The sequence below is a fragment of the Mirounga leonina genome, unplaced genomic scaffold (assembly GCF_011800145.1).
Source record: "Mirounga leonina isolate KUSES-001 unplaced genomic scaffold, KU_Mleo_1.0 Mir_94, whole genome shotgun sequence".
NCBI classification, from domain to species: domain Eukaryota; kingdom Metazoa; phylum Chordata; class Mammalia; order Carnivora; family Phocidae; genus Mirounga; species Mirounga leonina.
In genome coordinates, this window is record NW_023270855.1 from 17,580,577 (window position 1) to 17,601,489 (window position 20,913).

The window sequence follows — 20,913 nt, forward strand, 5'->3', positions numbered from 1 at the left end:
ACTTAATCATCACAACTGTATGAGATAGGTATTATCTCCAATTCAGGCTGAAGAAACAGACACAGAGGGGCCAATTCACTTGTACAAAAACCCACAAGTGTTTAAGGGCTTCATAGCAACTCAAATGAAGATATGGTGGCTGTAAATGCGTATATTCTTTCAACTAAGTAAGACTGCCTACCTCTGCAAGCACTTGGCCTCTGTTTCAGATGGCTTCCAAATTTTATTATTCATAAGCTGAGATATCAAAAGAAAAGTGGAAAGTACACTTTGAGGTATGTTTTTCTATTTTAATTGTTTTGATATCTTTAGCAAGGCTTTACATTTATATATTTGTTGTTTATGTCATTATAACTTCCTTATGGATGCAGGGACACCAGAAATCCAATTATAACTTTGCTTGCAAACATTTCAATAACAATAACTCATGGGCCTTTAAAAAAGATCCTTCATAGTGAATAACAAAAGAGTACTTCTCTACATTAGGAAACAGGAATGTTCTTAGACTATATCTTCAAATAGGTCATGGAAAGAATATGTGAATGCCCGTCAATCCTCTGTTTTCTAGATGCCATCCCCTTCTGCATAGGGTTTGATGTTGGGGATTATTTTTATTTTGGCCACCTCTGGTTACTAGTTGTCTGATTAGAGACAAGAAGGTTAAATGTGCTGAACTTTAGAGGTTTTTTTTTCCACTTGAGAAAAAAAAAAGATTATGAAATACTAAGATTGAGTTAATAATACTTCTTTATATATTTTACTAAGACTAAATGAGGTTGTGTTGTGAAAAGAGATTTATAAACACAAATGTGCATTAATGTTCCTAGATAGTATCACAAAACTGACCTGGTTCAATCCCTTAATTTTATATACATCAAAGCCCAGATAATTTTTAAAAAACTATGCAAGGACACACAGTGACATTTCTAAATACCATGTAAGCTCTTCCATGCCAGCTTTTACGGGACATGGCTCCCAAAGTAACATAGTTTCAGGGTTGCCCCATTGCACAACTCTAGAGGGCACCATTCATTGTGTGAACTATAAACGAGGCATGCCCTGAAGCACAACTTGAAACTCAAAATGAATGAGGCACCCAGCATTGTGCTGCCAAGTGGCATTGTTTAATAGCTTCATCCCAACGGGATTTTTCTTTCCTCCTTCAAATCCTTGCCAATAAGCTCATTGTTTGAGTATTTAGAAATTTCTGTCCTTTTCTAGTGATTATTCTTGCAATATCTTATTTTTGAAACTGAATAAAGGATCAGTGTTGTATCCCCTTTTCCCAAAACACATGGCATTTGCAGTTTAAATTTGGGGGGGGGGGTAGGCAGGGAGCTTCCACACCCTCCTGAAATCCACTTCCTTAATACTAGAACTTCCAAAAATAATGGATTCCTGACCACATATTTTCCTTTATTTTTCCCTATTACTTGATATCATCAATTTATATATATTCTTTGGCTTTCAGAAAGACTATACCCCCTTATATTATAAGTTTGTCCTGCATCTCCCTTATATACTGAACACTTCACGTAGTCCTTCTCCATGAGCTTTTCCTCCTCCAAACCATGACTGTTGGACTCTCCCAAAGGTTAGTACTAAGGTCTCAGTTCTCTCCCATCTTTTTTTTTTTTTTTTTTTTTTTTTTTTTTTGACCTCAGCCTCAGCAACTTCTTCCTAGAAACATCGCCAAAGGCAAGGGAAGTTCTCTCCCATCTTAACCGTTCGATATCTTCCACTGTCAAGGTGAAGGCTTTGGATTCAGACAAACCTATATTTTGAATCCCAGCTCTGCTATCAGTTATGTATGTTTCCTTTGAATAGACCTTGGCCTCCCTGAGCTCTGTTCTTTCACAATTAGATGGGATTGATAATACCATCTCATGGAACTGATCTGAAGAAATAGTATTGTGTGTGAAAGACACCGTATGTCCTCACAAACTATACTCCTGTTGTGATCATTTCTTTTTTTTTTTAATATTTTATTTATTTATTTGACAGAGAGAGACACAGCGAGAGAGGAACACAAGCAGGGGGAGTGGGAGAGGGAGAAGCAGGCTTCCCGCTGAACAGGGAGCCCGATGCGGGGCTCGATCCCAGGGATCATGACCGGAGCCAAAGGCAGATGCTTAACGACAGCCACCCAGGCGCCCTGCTATTGTGATCATTTCTATGTCTTTGTCTTTTCACTGGAAAGGAAGTTCTTTGGGTTCTGCAGGCTATGCCAGCTTTGATTACTAATGTGTATTAGTGCCTAGCCTGCTGCCTCCACACGGAAGGGGCAAAGTAAATGTAAGCTGAATGTAAGCTGGCACCCATGTGGCAGAGTTTCTGAGCAGTATTCTCGTCAAATGTACCCAGCCCAGGAGCCAGAAGCAGTGCAAATTGTAGCATATCCACAAACTTGCATTTCTTAGAGAAGACAAACTGTTAATTCAAATTCAAATTAACACTTTATAAAATTATCTTCCTTCTAATCTGCCATCTTATAGCTCCCATTCTTTCTCAGCTCTCCACCTTAAACTTCCCTGTAAACACTGTTATTCTTTTCCACCATTCCCCGTCCCTCCTGCCTCTCTGTCTCTCATGACACAAATTTATAGAAGTCTAGGAAATACACAGGGAGCAGCAAAAGGGGAGCACCTCAAGGCCAAGGACAGGATTCTATTTACCTGGCAAGGGAAGGAGTAGGGGAAGAATGGCTGTTTTTGATTAAGGGATTTTGCCTCCCTGTCACCAATGTTTTCGTTTTATGCAAACTCCATACCACACGTGGGGCTCAAACTCACAACCCCAACATTGAAAGTCACATGCTCTATAAACTGAGCCAGCCAGGCACCCTCCTCTATGTCACCCATGTTTTGAATGAATATATGAATGAATGCCATTGGCCTGGTCTCATCATCTCAGACTCTCTGCCTCTTAAGTCTTCTTCATTCCCTATATTCAGCAAGTCCTGTACCATGTTCGTTCATTATGAAATGTATTCTTTTAAATTTCCTTAATTGTCAATAATTCATTTATGATATTCTGTCACAAAGTAAAGGATTCTGCAAGTGCCATGTTGCCTAACAAAGAGAGGGTGCTGCCGGGGCAGATAAAGAGAAATGAGCTGTTATAAACCCAAGGAGCCAGTTACTGGATGAGAAACGGTTCATGTTTCCTCTCCAGATGGTGACAGTGAAGATGTTACAAAGCAATAGAAAGTAGGATCAGAAGGAGGAAGTCTGTCTTGACCTGAGTTTGGGGTTGTGCTTCTTGATAATATCATGAAGGGCTACTCGTTCCCTCTTGATAATAAGCTCTTTGAGAGTAGAGCTTTTATTAATCTATATATTCCTGTTGCAATTCCCAAGGCATACCAACAGAGAACTAAGCATATTGCAGGTTCTCAATAGATTGACCACATACTTTGAATTCATAACATTTCACTTTATTTAGACCTCTGGTGAACAGAACAAACAATCCTCCTTAAAAAACTGAAGGGGAGGGCGCCTGGGTGGCTCAGTTGGTTAAGCGACTGCCTTCAGCTCAGGTCATGATCCCAGGGTCCTGGGATCGAGTCCCGCATCGGACTCCCTGCTCTGCGGGGAGCCTGCTTCTCCGAACTCTCCCACTCCCCCTGCTTGTGTTCCCTCTCTCGCTGTGTCTCTCTCTGTCAAATAAATAAATAAAATCTTTAAAAAAAAAAAAAAAAACTGAAGGGGAAAAAATGGAATAAAAAGCTGAAGGAGGTAACTAAAGATTATAGGTGCTGATAGAATCTCTCTTAAAACCCTGTATAAAAAAAAAAACAAAAACAAACCCTGTATAAAACCTTGCTTAATTGCTACATTATTTCATTTGAAGAGTACTGCTAACAAGTCTCATGATCATACCTGTAACATTAAAGAGGGAGAGTTAGTTTTTGTTGAAGAGCTGAATTCAGAGAATTTGACTAAAGAGCAGTAGCTGCTTCGTCTAGCGGAGAGATGGCAGACGTGAATCCTATCTTGGCTCCCACAGTTACGAGCTGCGTGGTTTGAAGGCGGCCTTTTAATTTTTCTTTCTTTTTTTTTTTAAAGATTTTTTATTATTTATTTGTCAGAGAGAGACACAGGGAGAGAGGGAACACAAGCAGGGGGAGTGGGAGAGGGAGAAGCAGGCTTCGTGCTGAGCAGGGAGCCCAACGCGGGGCTCGATCCCAGGACCCTGGGATCATGACCTGAGCCGAAGGCAGACGCTTAACGACTGAGCCACCAGGCTCCCCTCTGTCTTAATTTCTACATCTGACTTCATTATGTGGGGATATTAGAAACAAATATAAAATATTTAAGGCACTACCTGGCACTGAGTACTTGCTAAAAATTTGGTAGTGCATTCTTCGTAAATTATCCATGTATTTTAACCACAAACTAGCAGCCCCAATCTACTAACTTAAAAGAGATACTAACGTTTTACCAAGTCAGGTTTTCTGCCACTGCCATTTGCTTTCTTTCTGTAAAGTCTGTTCTTAATATTTTTTTTTTTAAGATTTTTATTTATTTATTTGAGAGAGAATGAGAGACAGAGAGCACGAGAGGGAAGAGGGTCAGAGGGAGAAGCAGACCCCCTGCTGAGCAGGGAGCCCGATGCGGGACTCGATCCCGGGACTCCAGGATCATGACCTGAGCCGAAGGCAGTCGCTTAACCAACTGAGCCACCCAGGCGCCCTGTTCTTAATATTTTGACTATCTGCATTGCATCCTGTCTATACCTTGCCAGTTTTGCCTTTCACACCCTTCTAATTCATGCTGATGTTTTTCAAGTCTTGGCTTAGTCACCACTTGGATGCAACATTTAGGTTACATAATTGGGCCTCATAAGTCAACTCCTCCTGGATTTCAGTAATTTTCTCTAGTTGGTTTTGGGTTACCGATTAAGGCTTATTCAGGGTGTTGGCACAGAGTTAAGGTGAAAGCAACACGCCTTGGGTGGAGCCGTTCCCCAGACACAATGTTTCGCGAGTTGTACAAAGAACTAAGAAAGCAGGACTCTCACCTCCCCTGGTTATTTTGCAAAACTGCCATTTGCTTCTGGCTGAGAGCCGACTGCTCCCCTCCCTTCCCCAGCCTCCTACCCTTCACTTCATAACAGGGAGAACAAAGAAGGCCGCTCTCACAAGAGATAAACTAGTCAGCAGTGTTTGAGATGATTAAAAACAAGAAAAAGAGTCCTTGTGGGTATTGATACGGCATTCTCCTCCCCTCAGGTGGAATGCCGAGAGCTTCAGTCAACATTCTGCTACTATGCAGGAGGTTTACAGTAATTCTGAATCAAGCCTAATATCTGTTTTGTTCATGCCTCGAATTTGTTCATGCCTCGAATAATCTGAGATGTATTTGGGGGGCTGGGTGATCTCATTCCCCGAAATGGAGTGTAAAAGTGCCTTTTCATTTGAACAAGTTCATAGAATGACTTCAGGGAAATCTCATGTTTAATTTGTGTATTGACCATGTAAATATGTGGTTTTCAAAGTGCTTCTTTGCTGCTGCTGAGCCATCAATCAAATTGCATTGTAAAACTTGTTTTGGGAGTATTGTTTACTTGCAATGGGCTTTTGCAAGAATATTTGAAGAGTGACCTTTTGAAACGTGGCCTTTGAGACTGTTTTGGAAAGGTCTGTGAAATCTATTTGCACATTTTGGGGACATTCGTTTAAGTCAAAAAGTGTTTACGGAGCATACACAAGATCCTCAGACATCAATTATATCATAAGGACATAAAGACATTATCAAAAAGACTTTATGCTTACCGTGGGCTAATGCCTTTTCCACTCTCTGGTGACTGAAAAGAAGTAAAACAGCTATTATTCGGTTCCTACGTCACTCTAAAAAATTACCACAAATTTGGTGGCTTAAAACAACACAAATTGATTCCCTCACAATTCTGAAGGCCAGAAATCTGAAATCAAGGTTGCAGGGCCACGCTCCCTCCAGAGACTCTTGGGGAGACCCTGTTTGATGTCTGTTTCCTACCTTCTGGTAGCTGCCACCAGTCCTTGCCATTCCTTTGCCTATAGTCACATCACACCAATCTGTCTCGCTCTTCACACTGCTTTTCCTTCTACGTGCATCCTCTCTTCTGTATGCCTATCTCCAACTCCCTCTTGCTTTCTTTCATAGGAATGCATGTGACTATTTCAGGTTCACCTAGGTAATAAAAGATAAGCTCCTCTTCTCAAGATTCCTAGCTTAATCACATAAATTAATTAGCCTATGAGGTTAACATTCACAGTTTTGCCACATAAAGTGAAATCCTTAGGTTCTGGGGGTTAGGACATGGCATGTCATATCTTTTCGGCGGCGGGGGTGGGAGAGTGGGCTCATTTTTCAGGCAAGCAGAGTCTGCCCTCTGGCCTCTACAAGTAAAATATACACTCCCCATCCCAACACCCCCTAAAGTTTCAACCCATTACAGCATCAACACAAGTCCAAATGTCATCTAAACATCATCAGCCCAAAAGCTCTGTATCTCATCATCTAAATCAGGCAGAGTTGAAACTCCGGGTATGATTCATCCTGGGGCAAAATTCCTCTTTCTCTGTGGACGTGTGAAACCTGGGGAGAAAAAAAAAAGTTACCTGCCTCCAAAATACAACTGTGGGATGGGCATAAGATAACAACTGCAGACATTCCCATTCTGAAAGGGAGGAGATGGAAGGAATAATGGGCTCATCCATCCCAAGCAAGTTTAAAATCCAGCAAGCACATTTCATTAGGTTTCAACGCCTGATCATAATCTTATGTTGCATGTAACTGTGCTCTCCGGGCCTGCAGCTCTGTCCTCTGTGCCCCATCTGCCCCCGGGTCTCTGCCCTCAGAGTCATTGCTCCTTTTTACAGAGGGGTAGCACATATTTGCAGCTGAGTAGCTCTCTCCTTGTTTCCTGTCTGTAGAATCCCAGAACTCTGAACAGTCTTCCTGCCTTTTGTCTCATCTCTGCCCCTTTTTTTCCAGTCTGGCGGTGTTTCTGCTTCTGCTGCTATAAAATTCTCAATAACCTTGTGAGTCTTCCATGTTTGTCATGGGTTGTCACACCACTGGGCAAGAGTGCCCTCCATTGATCTTTCCCAGATAACCCCATCTCTCCTCCTAACTTCTGCTGACTTGAGTGAGTACATCCATGAGTCACACATCCCAAATCCCTTTATCAAATTGTTGCCCAGCCATATCCTTCACTTTCTTTAAAAACATGCTTTTCTAACAATAGCTCCCCTCATTTTTGCTTTGTTTTTTTGGCAATCTGGATGAGCTGTGAATTTTTGAAATTATTAAATTCTGGTTCCTTCCTGCTTAATAGTACCTTTTTAAATTTGTTTCCTTCCTCTTGGATTTTTGCCATGAGCAATAAGAAGAAATCAGTCTGCACCATTAACATTTTGCTTGGAAATCTCCTCAGCTAAATATTCAGGTTCATCGCTTATAAGTTCTGCTTTCAATACAACTATAGAACACAATTCGGCCAAATTTTCTGTCACTGTATAACAAAGATACTCTGTCCATCATTTTCCAATAACATGTTCCTCATTTCCTTCTGGATGCTCACTTTAGCATTCGTATTTCTGACAACATCCTATTTATGACAATATATGTGTATTTTCTGAAACTATAGATTTCTCTTTCATGCTCCTCACTACCTTCTGAGCTCTTACCAGAATTTCCTTTAATGTCCAAGTGTCTACCAACAGTTTGTTCAGGGAAATCTACACACTTGTTATCCCCATACTTCCCCAAGTTCTTCTAGCCACTCTTCAGTACCTGATTCCAAAGACACATCTTCATTTTTAGGAATTTATTACAGCAGATATAAAAGGTCTGTTTTAGTTTCTTATCGCCACTGCAGCAAATTGCACACATCTGGATGCTTAAAACAACAGATTTTTTTTCTCTCTCTCCCTCTCTTAGAGCTCTGAAGGCCAGAAATCCCAAATCAGTTCCACAGAGCTGAAATGAAGGAGACAGCCAGACCATGCTCCCTCTGGAGGTTCTAGGGGAGAATCTGTTCTTTGCCTCTTCAGCTTCTAGTGGCTACAGGGATTCCTTGGCTTGGGGTAAGTTAGTCCAATCTCCATCTCCACCTTCGTATCACTTTCTCTTCTTCTGCCTTTTTCTCTGTGTTTCTGTGTCCAAACTTCCTCTACTTTATAAGGTCACATATTATATGTACGTATATGCAATGTTATAATAAAACACACAAAATGTTATTTTATACATATTTATTTATATATGTAAAATAGGGTTTTGTATTGGTTTTGTAGGACTATTATAGATATAACCACCAAAACGGGTAACATTATACCAGCAAGACTGTAGAGGTAATTGAAATATATATGTGACAAATCCAGAACTCAAACTCAGTCCTCTCTAATATCCAAATCTAAATTCTCCCTGAGCTATTACTGCTATCACTACTACTAACTTACCTTGATTGAGGGCTAACTATATGGTAGGCAAAGTTATATGAGGTAAATGACTATTATCATAACCATTTATGACTGAAGAAATGAAAGTAGAGAGCAATAAATAATTAGTGTAAGGTCACATAGCTAGTATATTTGGCAACAAGTCCCAGTGTATAGAAATATAATATTAAAAGAGGACTTTGCATTTGAAGATACTATATGTGTTTGAGAGAGAACTCCCTGGGCTCCTGGGTGGCTCAGTCGTTAAGCGTCTGCCTTCGGCTCAGGTCGTGATCCCAGGGTCCTGGGATCGAGTCCCGCATCGGGCTCCCTGCTCAGCGGGAAGCCTGCTTCTCCCTCTCCCACTCCCCCTGCTTGTGTTCCCTCTCTCACTGTCTCTCTCTCTCTCTGTCAAATAAATAAAATCTTTAAAAAAAAAAAAAAGAAAAGAAAGAAAGAAAGAGAGAGAACTCCCTGGCACCCATCATAGTCCTACTGGCAAATGTTTCAGTGGTGGAGTATCATGTATTGGCTACTAATACAAGGTCTGGATCCAGATTTCTCCAACTGAAATCTCAGCTCTAGCACACACTAGCTGTGTGACCTTCAGCAAGTTACTTAACATGTCTGTGCCTAAGTTTCCTTGTTTCTAAAACTGAGATACTTATAATAGGTTAGTTATGAAAATCAGTTGATGATTAAATAAAAAAATTTGTCTTCCCTTATATAAGCCAGGTTTTAGTAAATACTAATTACTATTCAAAGAAGTAATAATAATAGTGACAAAATATTAAATAAAACATAACAGATAAATGGCTGTAAGAAAGAAGAAGACTTCCATTGGCAAGTTCCAATTAGGCCTTTTGTTAACATTTCAAATACAGTGAAAATTAAAAAGCACAATAGAAACACAATTTGATTCTTTTACACTTCATAAAATAATTAACTATTTGGTCTTCTATTTCCACTTAAATCAAATGAGCTGCCAATTTTCTGCTGGGTGGGACTTAAAATAGAAGCTCAATTCACACAAAAGAACCAGAATCACTTCTCTAGCATTTAAGAAAATAACACCGGGGCGCCTGGGTGGCTCAATTGTTAAGCATCTGCCTTCGGCTCTGGTCATGATCCCAGGGTCCTGGGATCGAGCCCTACATCGGGCTCCCTGCTCAGCAGAGAGCCTGCTTCTCCCTCTCCCACTCCCCCTGCTTATGTTCCCTCTCTCACTGTGTGTCTCTCTGTCAAATAAATAAAATCTTAAAAAAAAAAAAAGAGAAAGAAAGAAAACAACACCAACAAGATATAAAAAAAGGCCACAAGTATGACCCAGAGAAGGTCTGAAATGTGAACAGGTGCTCGTGAGTTGAGGGGACAGCTTTCTTCAGTCCTCCAAATCAACATTTACAAGTCCCCAAGTTTAACGACCATGACTCATCCTCAGTAAGACATCTGTACCACATCTGGTAGGACAGGAGCTTGGGATACAGAATGAAACAATTTTATAATTAAAAGGGCCATTGGTCCAAATTGGGGCAATGGAGGCCCTGAGAGCAGGAGTGAGTAACTCATACCAAATGGCTTAAAGCTAGGTCTCCAGACTCATAGCTCAGTGCTCTTTCACTCTATCACCTTACTTCATTTATGTATGTGTGTGTGTGTATGCACGATTATGCATACACATGCATGAATATCTGTACGCAAATGTATGTGCACGAACACGTATATGTATGCATGTATATTTGTGTATGTATGTACACACATATATCTCATTCTGTATATTCTATCAAGTACTGTCAGCTCTGTTGCATAATTTATGCCATGAATAATTGATAATATCCATGGAGGAAGTTTAGGCTAATTTACATCAAGACTTTTTTTTTTTTAACACATTTAGCAATTTTCACAGCTACACATATAGCTAGCTGCCTGGATATAGATTTGGCTTTTGTGTGCAGGATTTCTTTTACTGATGCTGTGCTGAACTGCAAGTACATTTTCAAAGAGCATATCTTGAGAAGCAAAATCAAATGACACTGTAACCCAAGTCTGCATTTTTGGTAAGAGCTCTCCTCTGCTTCTGTGTCATTGTGCATAAGACAAGCTGTGCTGAGCTCTGCTGTTTCAGACAAAGGAGCCGGCAAGAGAAAGGCTACAAGTCTTTGCTCTATTTCTCCTCTATTTATTCACAGATGATGTGCAGAACCAAACCCACCCTGTTTACTCTCATAATGATAGGTAATTGTAATTCGTTTCTTTAATGAAAAAAGCATGCTATGGTTTACCTTTCACTGAGGCAAAAAGCTGTTGTAACTACCCAGTGTATTGTTTTCCTTAGTAAAACTCACTCATCCAGTATCAGGATAGCATTTTCTTTCATCTTAACTCTTTCTTTTCCCCTAGACAGTGAGCCACGTGGTGACAAAGATCATAAGGGTCCCCTGGCCAAGTGCCCTAATATCCTAAACCTTCCCTTGTGTGGAAGTAGGATCTGCAATTCTGGTACACTGATTGGATTGGATTTGTTTGCCTTGAAATAACTGTTTCCCTATTGCACCAGGTTGTAGAAAATTGAGGAATAATGGTCATATTCTTTCACTTTGATCTTTATTAGCCTATGATGTCGGGAATCTACGTACTGGCGAGTTCAGCTTTGTTAGCAGGGTGTGTGCTGTTGTGGTAATAAAATGATCAGCTCAGCTGGCACACTCTCGTGCTATTGTGTGAAATCCGGGACACAGGTTTGAGGTGGTAAATCCGACAGCCAGGCAGACGAGTTCTCTAACATGACCATGGTACAGTGCTTGGTACATCTTTGACACTTGGGAAGATGGATGAAAGAAGGAGTCCCACTGGAACCATTATTTTCTTATATCTGTTGGTCCAAAATGACTCACCTCTTTTAATTTAATAAGTGTGTTACAACAGAAAAGTTGATTATACCGGTATCTTTTGGCAGTCATTATTCATTTTATATACATAAGTATGGCACTATTAATATTTAGATTCACTGGCTTTTTCCTTCCATATACAAAGGAGAGCACATAGAGCAAACTCTGGGAAATGCGGGTTTGAAAGTCTTCAAATAATAGTCCCAATAATAATATAAAGCAGTTATCACTGAAGTACTTAGTATATACAGAGTTAGATCATTGAATTTAATTGCCAAATAACCCTAGGAGATAATTACTATTTTTCTCACTTTATAGACAAGGAAATGGATACTCAGCAAACTTAAGAAATCAATGATGCGGTAAGTCTAACAATAATAATAATAATAATAATAAATCATAAGTTATCCATTGAGCAGTTTTCTTACGCTGAGATTACAATATTTTATTTAATTCTGACAACGACCCCATGAGATGAGAATTGCTATCTTCATTAGCAGATGAGGAAACTTAAATAAACTGCCCCATCACACAGCTAAGTGGTGCAGTCAGAATTGGAGTCCACTTCTCTGTCTCCTCATATATATGGCAACTGCATCTCTATCTAACAAAATTTGCATAATCACACCGTCTTAGTCAAAAACATATCTTATAAAAGGGAGAACGACGAGGGTTTTAGAGAGATTCTAGTTCTGCGATCTCATTCTACAAATGAGTAAGCTGGACCTGAAGTTAAAGCTCATTAGTCAGACGGGGATTTCAAATCAGTTTTCAAAAGAATTGAGCTGTATTTCGTTTTTAAAATTCTGTTCATTGGCAAAGTGGCAAACAAGCATTCAGCCTCAGTGAAATGACCAGATATTTTTGGAATGATCACCAAGCCTTGTAGAGCTGTGTGCATATAGTATGAGAGAGACTGTGTGTATGTATAAACTGAGAAGAAAATCACCCAACTCCGAGGGCAATAGAAGGTTACCAGTTGACCTTTTGCCTTCTTTCAGGAAGCATAGAACAGCAAGGAACAATTCAAGATTGGGAGAAGAGGATCCACAAAGTGCTATTTGTTTTCTTTCTTTTGATTTCTATATTCAGCTAAGCACTTCCTTGAAACTGATGCCCAGAGCTGTCATTTATCCACTTTGCCATTATCACATCTGAATCCCGCAGGCTCACTTCAAATGCAGGGGAATACAACTGCAGATTCTGAATGGATTTCCTCAACAATGCTGCCCAATTGACTCACATTTAAAAATACTTTGATCGACCCATCCCTTTGTCACATGAAGCTAGAAGCACTAGAGGAGGCTACTGGAAAGAAAGGCCTGGTTCCATGGCCAGCTATGTTGACTTCACCAAAAAGAGATATTTCTTGTCTCTTTAGAAGAAGAATTACATGCAATGGGAAGATTAATGTTCCTCTGTCAGAAACCTACCTAGGAACAGGTGCTCCCAATTAATTTTCATGAGCCACATTCACCCTGTGGTTCGATAATTAAAAAAATAACCTGGGTAAACCTTCTCATGCCAATCTAGTTAACCACGTTTGATGTAATGAAACAGCGCTTAGGAATATTCCTTTAAAAATGATTTTTATTCTGGTATATATTTTGATAAATAGTATTACTGATGTTCTGGATTTTAAAATTAAATCAGAGCTATCCTACAAAACAAAACATTTATATAATGGAAAACATACAAAATATGGAAAAGATAAAAATTTCAATACACAGAAATATGAGTATGATTCTTCATTCTATTTCTGTATATATATTGACATAGATACAGTCAAACATTATATGGGATTTTATGAACTGATAACACACTCATTAAAAAAGTAATTAACCAACTAATATACATAGTCATAGCAAACTAATTGGAAAACCACAGTTAAGTGAAAATAAGCATCGCTTTTTTTATAGAAGCAAAATATTTGACTGATATATATATGTTATTTCTGTTATTTCTGTTCGTTTGCTTTACAATTCAAAGAATTATATTAATGTGGTAATTGATTTTTGTGGTTGTTATGGAGCTCGAGTGCCCTTGGGGAGGATTTTAAATATCATGAAACTGAGTCCCTTCCAGTTTTCTTTCTCATTAGGACTGGAAAGACCAGCCCCTTTGCAAAGATTTGACTGAGATATAAAAGAGACAATTATGTGGTCTATTACCAATTCTGATGGACCTTATGGTATTTAAATGAACAAAGCTCTCTTTGTCATTTCATTAACATGATTCCTTTTCAGAGAATGAGCAATTCTCATCTATTTCCTCCATTTTGGGAAAACAACCCAATTTTTCTCAAGCTCATTTGAAAGGGAAGAGGTTGTTTGGTCTCTTCATAATGGATTGAGAATGTATATGGCCTCTGAATGCACCTGACTCTGACCTGCCTCTGTGGCCTATTTCAGGCTACACTAGTGCAAGAAGTGGTATGTTATAATCCACTGGAATAACCAGAGGTTGAAAAGCACAGAACATACTAACCCTTATTGACTTCTAATTCCATGGCATTTGTTAGCTTGTTTTTCTCATTCCTTTTCTTTTTCCTTCTTAGGAAAATGAAATGTGTAACATCTGTGGCCACAACATATTGTTCTGAAAGGGTTCACATATAATATGCTGGATTTCTTCTTTTGAAGTTTACTCCCTTATAAGGACTTTAGTATTTGCATATTATTTTTCTTTGTTCCCTTTAAAAAGTAATTTTATATGTCAGGTAGTATTACTAACATGCATGCATCCAAATCTCCCATGTTTAAAAAGCAATGACAAGCAAAACAAAAATAATGATCCATATGAACAATGAGTTTTTCTAGTATTTCACTCTGGTCTCTTTAAAAAACTACTTGGGCTCAGAAGTATTATTATATGTACACTGCTGTATATAATTGTATATACACAAACATATCCATTTATTACTTACGGTGTTCAATATAAAAAGCTGGAGAGGATTTTTTGTTTAGTTGATGTGTAAGGAGAAACCTCCTTATGCCCTCTTTCTTTAAGGCTCTGTGCTGCTTATTTAAGATTTCACCTTGCATAAAACATAGAGCCACAGAAGGAACCTACTCTTCCTGTATGAGTCTTCCAAAAGTGAAAGAGGTTAAGATATGGTGAATCGAGCATTAATTAAGAGGAAGGTCCAAATCTCTGCACAATTAAGTTCTTGCACAACTGAATGGGAACAAACGGAAGGAAGCGAACTTCAAAAGCCCTACTGCAGATGCTCTGCGGAATTCTTTGGGATTACCCAAGGTTCAGGGCTATTTCACCTAGGAGCTTTTGCTCAAGATGGCATCTCTTCCTCTGCTGCTCATTTACCAACTTTAACTAACCCGTGGGACCCTTACCTTAGCTAAATCCCATTACTTTAGCTAAATCCCATTACCTTAGCTAAATCCCATTTAGGAGACAGATTTTGTGGGGACTGAAGTTTCAACTGGCGCTTACTTTAAGAAAAAATACGTAAAATTACAAATACAAAAGGTATATTGGAAGTAAACCATGATTAAGGATGAGAAGAGAAGTCAAACAAATTACTGCAGGCTTGAGATTTAAGCCACTCTCTTCCAAGATCTTACAGAATTTACTAGATGCTTAAAGGGAAATGATATCTTGATTGTCTCTTGGATTTTCCCCCTACATGTACTCCCCAAGCCCTCCTAGGGACCTTCTCAAGGGAGGGGCTGGAGACCTGAAGCTTACTAAGCATCGTGGCAAATTGGCCTTTCCCTTCAAGTCACACTCAAATGTCCTTTCCTGCTTTCCTCTTCCACAAGGCCTGCTTTCAGCATCCCCGAGCTTCCTGTGCCCACCTCCAGAATCACAGCGTTTCCCATCTTGTATTGTAAGTGCCTAATTACAATAGGAATCTTTAGGAAGAAAATCTGAATTTCTCCCTATTTTCTAGCACAGCGCTTGTAATAAAGTATGTGCTGAATAAAGGTTTTCCAATAATATCAAATAATTATGTACGGCTTACTAGGCGCCAGACTCCATTCCAAGCATTTTTTTTTTTTTTTTAAGATTTTATTTATTTATTTGACAGAGAGAGAGAGACAGCGAGAGAGGGAACACAAGCAGGGAGAGGGTCAGAGGGAGAAGCAAGCTTCCTGCCGAGCAGGCAGCCCGATGCGGGGCTCGATCCCAGGACCCTGAGATCATGACCTGAGCTGAAGGCAGTCGCTTAACCAACTGAGCCACCCAGGCGCCCCTCCAAGCATTTTATATATTCACTATGATGCAGCTACCATGAGGTAGGATGAGGAAACTAAAAAGTAGAGAATTGAAATAACTTGTCCATGGCCAAACTCCTAGTTCACATTGTAGCTGAGATTCAAACCCAAACAGTGTGATACGGCAGCCTATGTTCTCAGCCCTACGCATTGCCGCCTCTCAAAATGCATGTGGAATACTTTCTTCCCTCCTCTTTGAGTGGCATTTGAACTCTACGCCTCAAGGCATGGTTTGTTACAGTGACCAGCTTCTGATTATTTAGGAATTGATAATCCAATTTGTGGGTTTTTGAAGACTCTGCAGCCTCTTCAGCCCCCTACAGCTTCTTGCCTGCAGGGAGCATTTACATGCTTGTTAGCATCTCCCCAGAGATGGAGTGGAGAGGGGGGAGGGCGTCCTGACTGCCATTGTCCTGCACACCCTCCACTTATCCTCCCTGCTACAAGGGAATTGAAAAGCTAAGGTTGCAGTAGCTTGTCAGTACGTGTGGATTCCACATAGGATGCAACCCCGGTCTACACTTAGCCTTTTCACCCCTAAAGAGTTGGTCATACAGACCAGTTCTCTCTTCGGAAAGATATGTTAAGCACATAAGTAGAAGCTCAGAATATGCCCCTTCAGTACAGTTGACACAGTTTTAGTAGGAGTGACAGGATAAAAACTATATTTAAAGAGGATTGGGAGATGGATAGCAGTGGACAAAGAGATAGAAGGCAGGGAGATCAGTGATGAGCAAGCAGCTATTCCACACTTACACTGTAAATATGTCAACCATTTTCAGCGTTGCACTTTAAAATAATTATTTGCCGAAATTGATGTTATCTTAATTTTTCACATCCCATGAGTCTCTTGACAATATATTTTGAGAAGCTTATGAGAAAAACCTTACCTTAGTTTTGAAGATAAGATATGCATATGCAACTGAGGTCATCAAAAATGGTAACTCCTATTGATGTTTCCTAGGCAGCAAGCAAAGGTTACTAAAATTTCCCTATACCAAGGTTTATTTCTCTTATGTAGAATTTTCTTTTTGAAAGAGCAAGAAATATTAGGCCATGGGGAAATTTGTCTTGCAATTACAGACATCTAAAGAGGGATGGCTTTTCTAACCAAGAGATAGCTTTTGTGATTTTGTAATCCAGACTGTATATGTTTTATGCAACATTAATCTTCCTCGTTTTGCTCAGATGAGAGGTTTTATATGTCATTCCCAGGAAAAATTGGTGACCATAACTGCATGATGAAGTTGAGTTCCGAGTAGCTTATGAGCATTGGGTTCCTGAAATTTTTCAAAGCATTCATGGAGCCTGGCAGACACGAGCAGAATTATCTTGCAGTAAAATTTCATTCATTTAGAGGGCACTCATTTGGAGTTTATGATCCTGTGGCAATAGCGGGAGTGACCTTTAACAAGGCACTACCTACCTGAGTTCTATAAAAGTAATTGAGGAAAGCAAACTCTTTTAAAGCATGTGTTATCACTTTAGAGACACTATTTTAAAGGCTGATAAACTAATTAAAATAACCAGTAGCTCCCCTGTTTAGCAGGTCTTCTAGAGCTTACTACATATCAGGGCTATTAGCTTTGTTTAAGTTAATTTATGTTATAAACTACCACTTTGTTTTTATTGCGATTCTAGTCAATACCATCCTTTTTTGGATGCATTTTATTTTGTATTGACTTAATACAATAGATTTCTGTCCATCTAAAAAATAGAATGGTCTTTGGCAAATACTCACTGACATCATCAAAAATTATGCATTGGGTACTTTCAAACTTTGGCCATTTTGGAGACTTTAGGAATGGGTTTTTACATAATATAGGTTTTTAGTGCTCAAGCTGGACTGTCTTTTGGTAATTATCAGGTTTTTTTTTGTCATTCTGTTTATTTTCCGGGTAGGAAATGCTTTTTATTGAATGTGGGATCCACTTTGTGTAGCATGGCCTAGAACTTGGTAGATGCTCATTGTTTTTCTTGAATGAATGAATAAATGAGTGGTTCAAGCTCTTACACGTTGTACCCTATATCTGAATAACTTTGGAGACTACACAATCATTTGGTCAGGAAGATCCTGGCATGGAATTCCAGCTAAGCAGAAGGGAGCTAGCAAATAGCAAGGTTCCAGGCAAGCAGAGATGTTGAAAATGGCAGGAGGACAGTGGGCTGGCAGCAAGTGCTGTATAGACAGAGAGAGTCCTGACTCAACAAGGAGGAATGGCACCATCAGTGAAAGTTCCAGCTATGGGCCCACAAATGTTCACTATACCCAGAAATCAGTGAAAGTAAAAAAGGAGAATATCTCCATGGAGGAAAGACTCTTCATGTAGGAAAAACTTTTATGTAGCTTTTTATTCAGTTGTTGATCTCAGCTATTTATTACATATTATTATTCACCAGACTGTATTAGCTGCTGCTTAAAACTTAGAGCTTCTGGGATTTAATAGTTGGTCAACAGATGTTTACTAAATAAAATTGGCTGAAGATAAATGGTATTCTCTTTAGAATAAGGCTGAAGTCTGGAAAAAGGGAAGAAAAGCCCAGGCAAGGTGCCCCTGTATGTAGGAACAAGCCATGGATCTCTTCCCATCTTTCTCTGTATCTTAGTAGTAACACTGAGTATATCTGTCCTTACCCACAAAATTCTGCAATCAGGAATGCTATCCAACCTTATTTTACACCTTCTAATAGAATTTCTCATTGTTCTTTCCATTCCTAAAGTAGATGAGTGAATTTGAGTTAGAGAAGTTTGCATGGCTCTTGAAGAAGTGGACTCAATATGACATAAGGTCTGTTCCCATCTGGACTCAGTAATAACTACATAGAATTAGTTATGGGTAGATGAACAAAAGAAACATACATCATGACTAATTTACTATGGCTCTTGTTTTGATCAGCTAACCTATATAATCAAAGAGTAAGAACGGGCAATCTCAAGAGCAGTGAAATAAATAGGGAATGTTTCCTTTATTAAAAATATTTTGTTTTTATTTTTGCATTCGTACTACACTAAGCAGCTGAGTCTTATGGTGAGGTAGAAGCTATAGATCTTTTAGTTTTTCTGGTTACACCTAAGGGCTTATATGAGGTATAGGGAAGAGAACTGTCACTGTGAATCTTCAGAGTCTGAAGCCGTGTTTTGCATATAAGAAGATGATCAAACATCAGTTGACTTGAACTGAATTTGAAAAATGCATATAGATCGGGAGGTGTCCCCTAAACTTCTCAGGTAGTAGAGCTCACCCAATAGGGCACATAGTGGGGTATGAGGGAATGAGATCAAAAATGAATCAGTCTAAGGTAGAAGAAATGTGTACTGATAAATCTTGAACTGGGATCAGAGGAACAAAGAGAGTAGCCATGGATCAAGAAGAACCAAACCAGTTCACAATGAAGGTGTCCTACTCATCAACTGACCTAACCATGTCATTAATATTTCTGACTCTTGGTTTTCACATTGTTAACTAGGAAACATAATCTGCCAGCATTTCCTTCAAAGGGACAGCTCATATTCCTCTTAAATACGAATTCAAAGAAGACCTGAACTTTTTTTTTTTTAGGTACATCTTTTTTTTTTTTTATGTTATGTTAATCACCATACATTACATCATTAGTTTTTGATGTAGTGTTCCATGATTCATTGTTTGCATATAACACCCAGTGCTCCATTCAATACGTGCCCTCTTTAATACCCATCACCAGGCTAACCCATCCCCCAACCCCTCCCCTCTAGAACCCTCAGTTTGTTTCTCAGAGTCCATCGTCTCTCATGATTCAAGACCTGAACTTTGATGCTCCTATGGAGTAATTACAATAATTTAAGAATCTTGGCCATCTCTAGAAACTTCTGGTGGTTAAGCCATATCTTAGCTCCCAAATCTTGTCTCTCACGAGGCCAGTAAGTACTGACAATTATTTATAAAAAAAATGTTGCTAAACATTTTTATGTAGTCTATACACTTTAAAGTCAGAGGCTTTAGTGTTCTTTTTTTGAAGAACAGAATTTTCTATTTTGGAACTTGTGTAATTAAAATATTCTGGCTTTTATGAAGAAAATCAACTACATTAACATGTTTCAAATATAATCTGTCTGAAAATTGTCAGTTTTTAAAAAGTTTCCTTCATAAAATTTCAATGACAATGAGTACATGGCAAACCAGCTACATAACTTAGTGGTATGCAGGATACCGTAAAAAAGAAGCCAAAGCTACTACTGTAAAAACAAAAAAATGCAAAACAGTATATTATTTGACTCTTTATTGTATAGTACAGGCCAAAATTTTATAGATGTTCAGAAGATATCAAGAATAAATAGTTGTAAAGCCCAGGAGTTTAACTTGATATGCATTTGGCCCCAGATTTGCTTGGGCTTCTCTGACTGCAAAGTCATTGCTCTTTTTACAGTACTCTAAAACTAGAAACGCTGGTTCAGAAAAATAACCTAACCAGGTAGGAAAAGGGAAAAAATAAATGATTAAGTACCAAGCATTGAGGTCAGATAACACATTGTCAAGACAAACCTCAAAGGTGAGTAATTGTCTCTTTCTTAGAAAACAGAACTTGCAAAGTCAATGCTGGCATTTTGGGCAAAAAATACTGAGTTTACATTAAAGACAGACATAAACTGAGCTTTAGAAAGATTAGCTGAAAATATTTATTTTTAAGAGTCTGCTGAGGTTAATGAAAGGTCATTATTAGTGAAAAAATCAAATAAAAAAATAGTTTATACACCTCTCTTTTCTCCAAAAACTCAAAGTCTTTTATGATACTACCCAAGAGCAGAAACTGTAAAATACCAAAAGAAGTCAGACTATGAAGTGATAGAAACAAACACATGAATCATTGCTTTCTGATAAATCACTTGTATTCTTCCTCTAACATGCTCTTAATTTCAAGTACGAGGCTTTCACACAGGTGAAATGAAAATGAAGGGGAGGGTTGGGGGGACTTAAATGGATTCTCACACAATAGAGTAAGATGAAGGGCTATGGGGGGAAGAGAGAAAGAGGCAACGCAGTGACAGGCCACTAGATTTCAGAGCTTTTCCTTGCTGAACTCAAAGATGGATGCAAACAGCACATTGCCTTCTCTTGGCTCAGAAAAATGTCTAACTATGAACAGTGTTCTTGTGGCAGTAGACAATTTGTTTAGTTCCTTATCTTGATGTGCACACACACACAAATACAACTTGAAATCTCCCTACCTACCCACCAAAATGCCACAAATACACAGACAGGCACACGCCCGTACACATCAAGAACATGCATACATACAGACACACGTACCATGGGCACACACATCACCCATGAACTCATTCGAATGCATATTCCATGCACACATATATAAATGCAAGTACATGGCG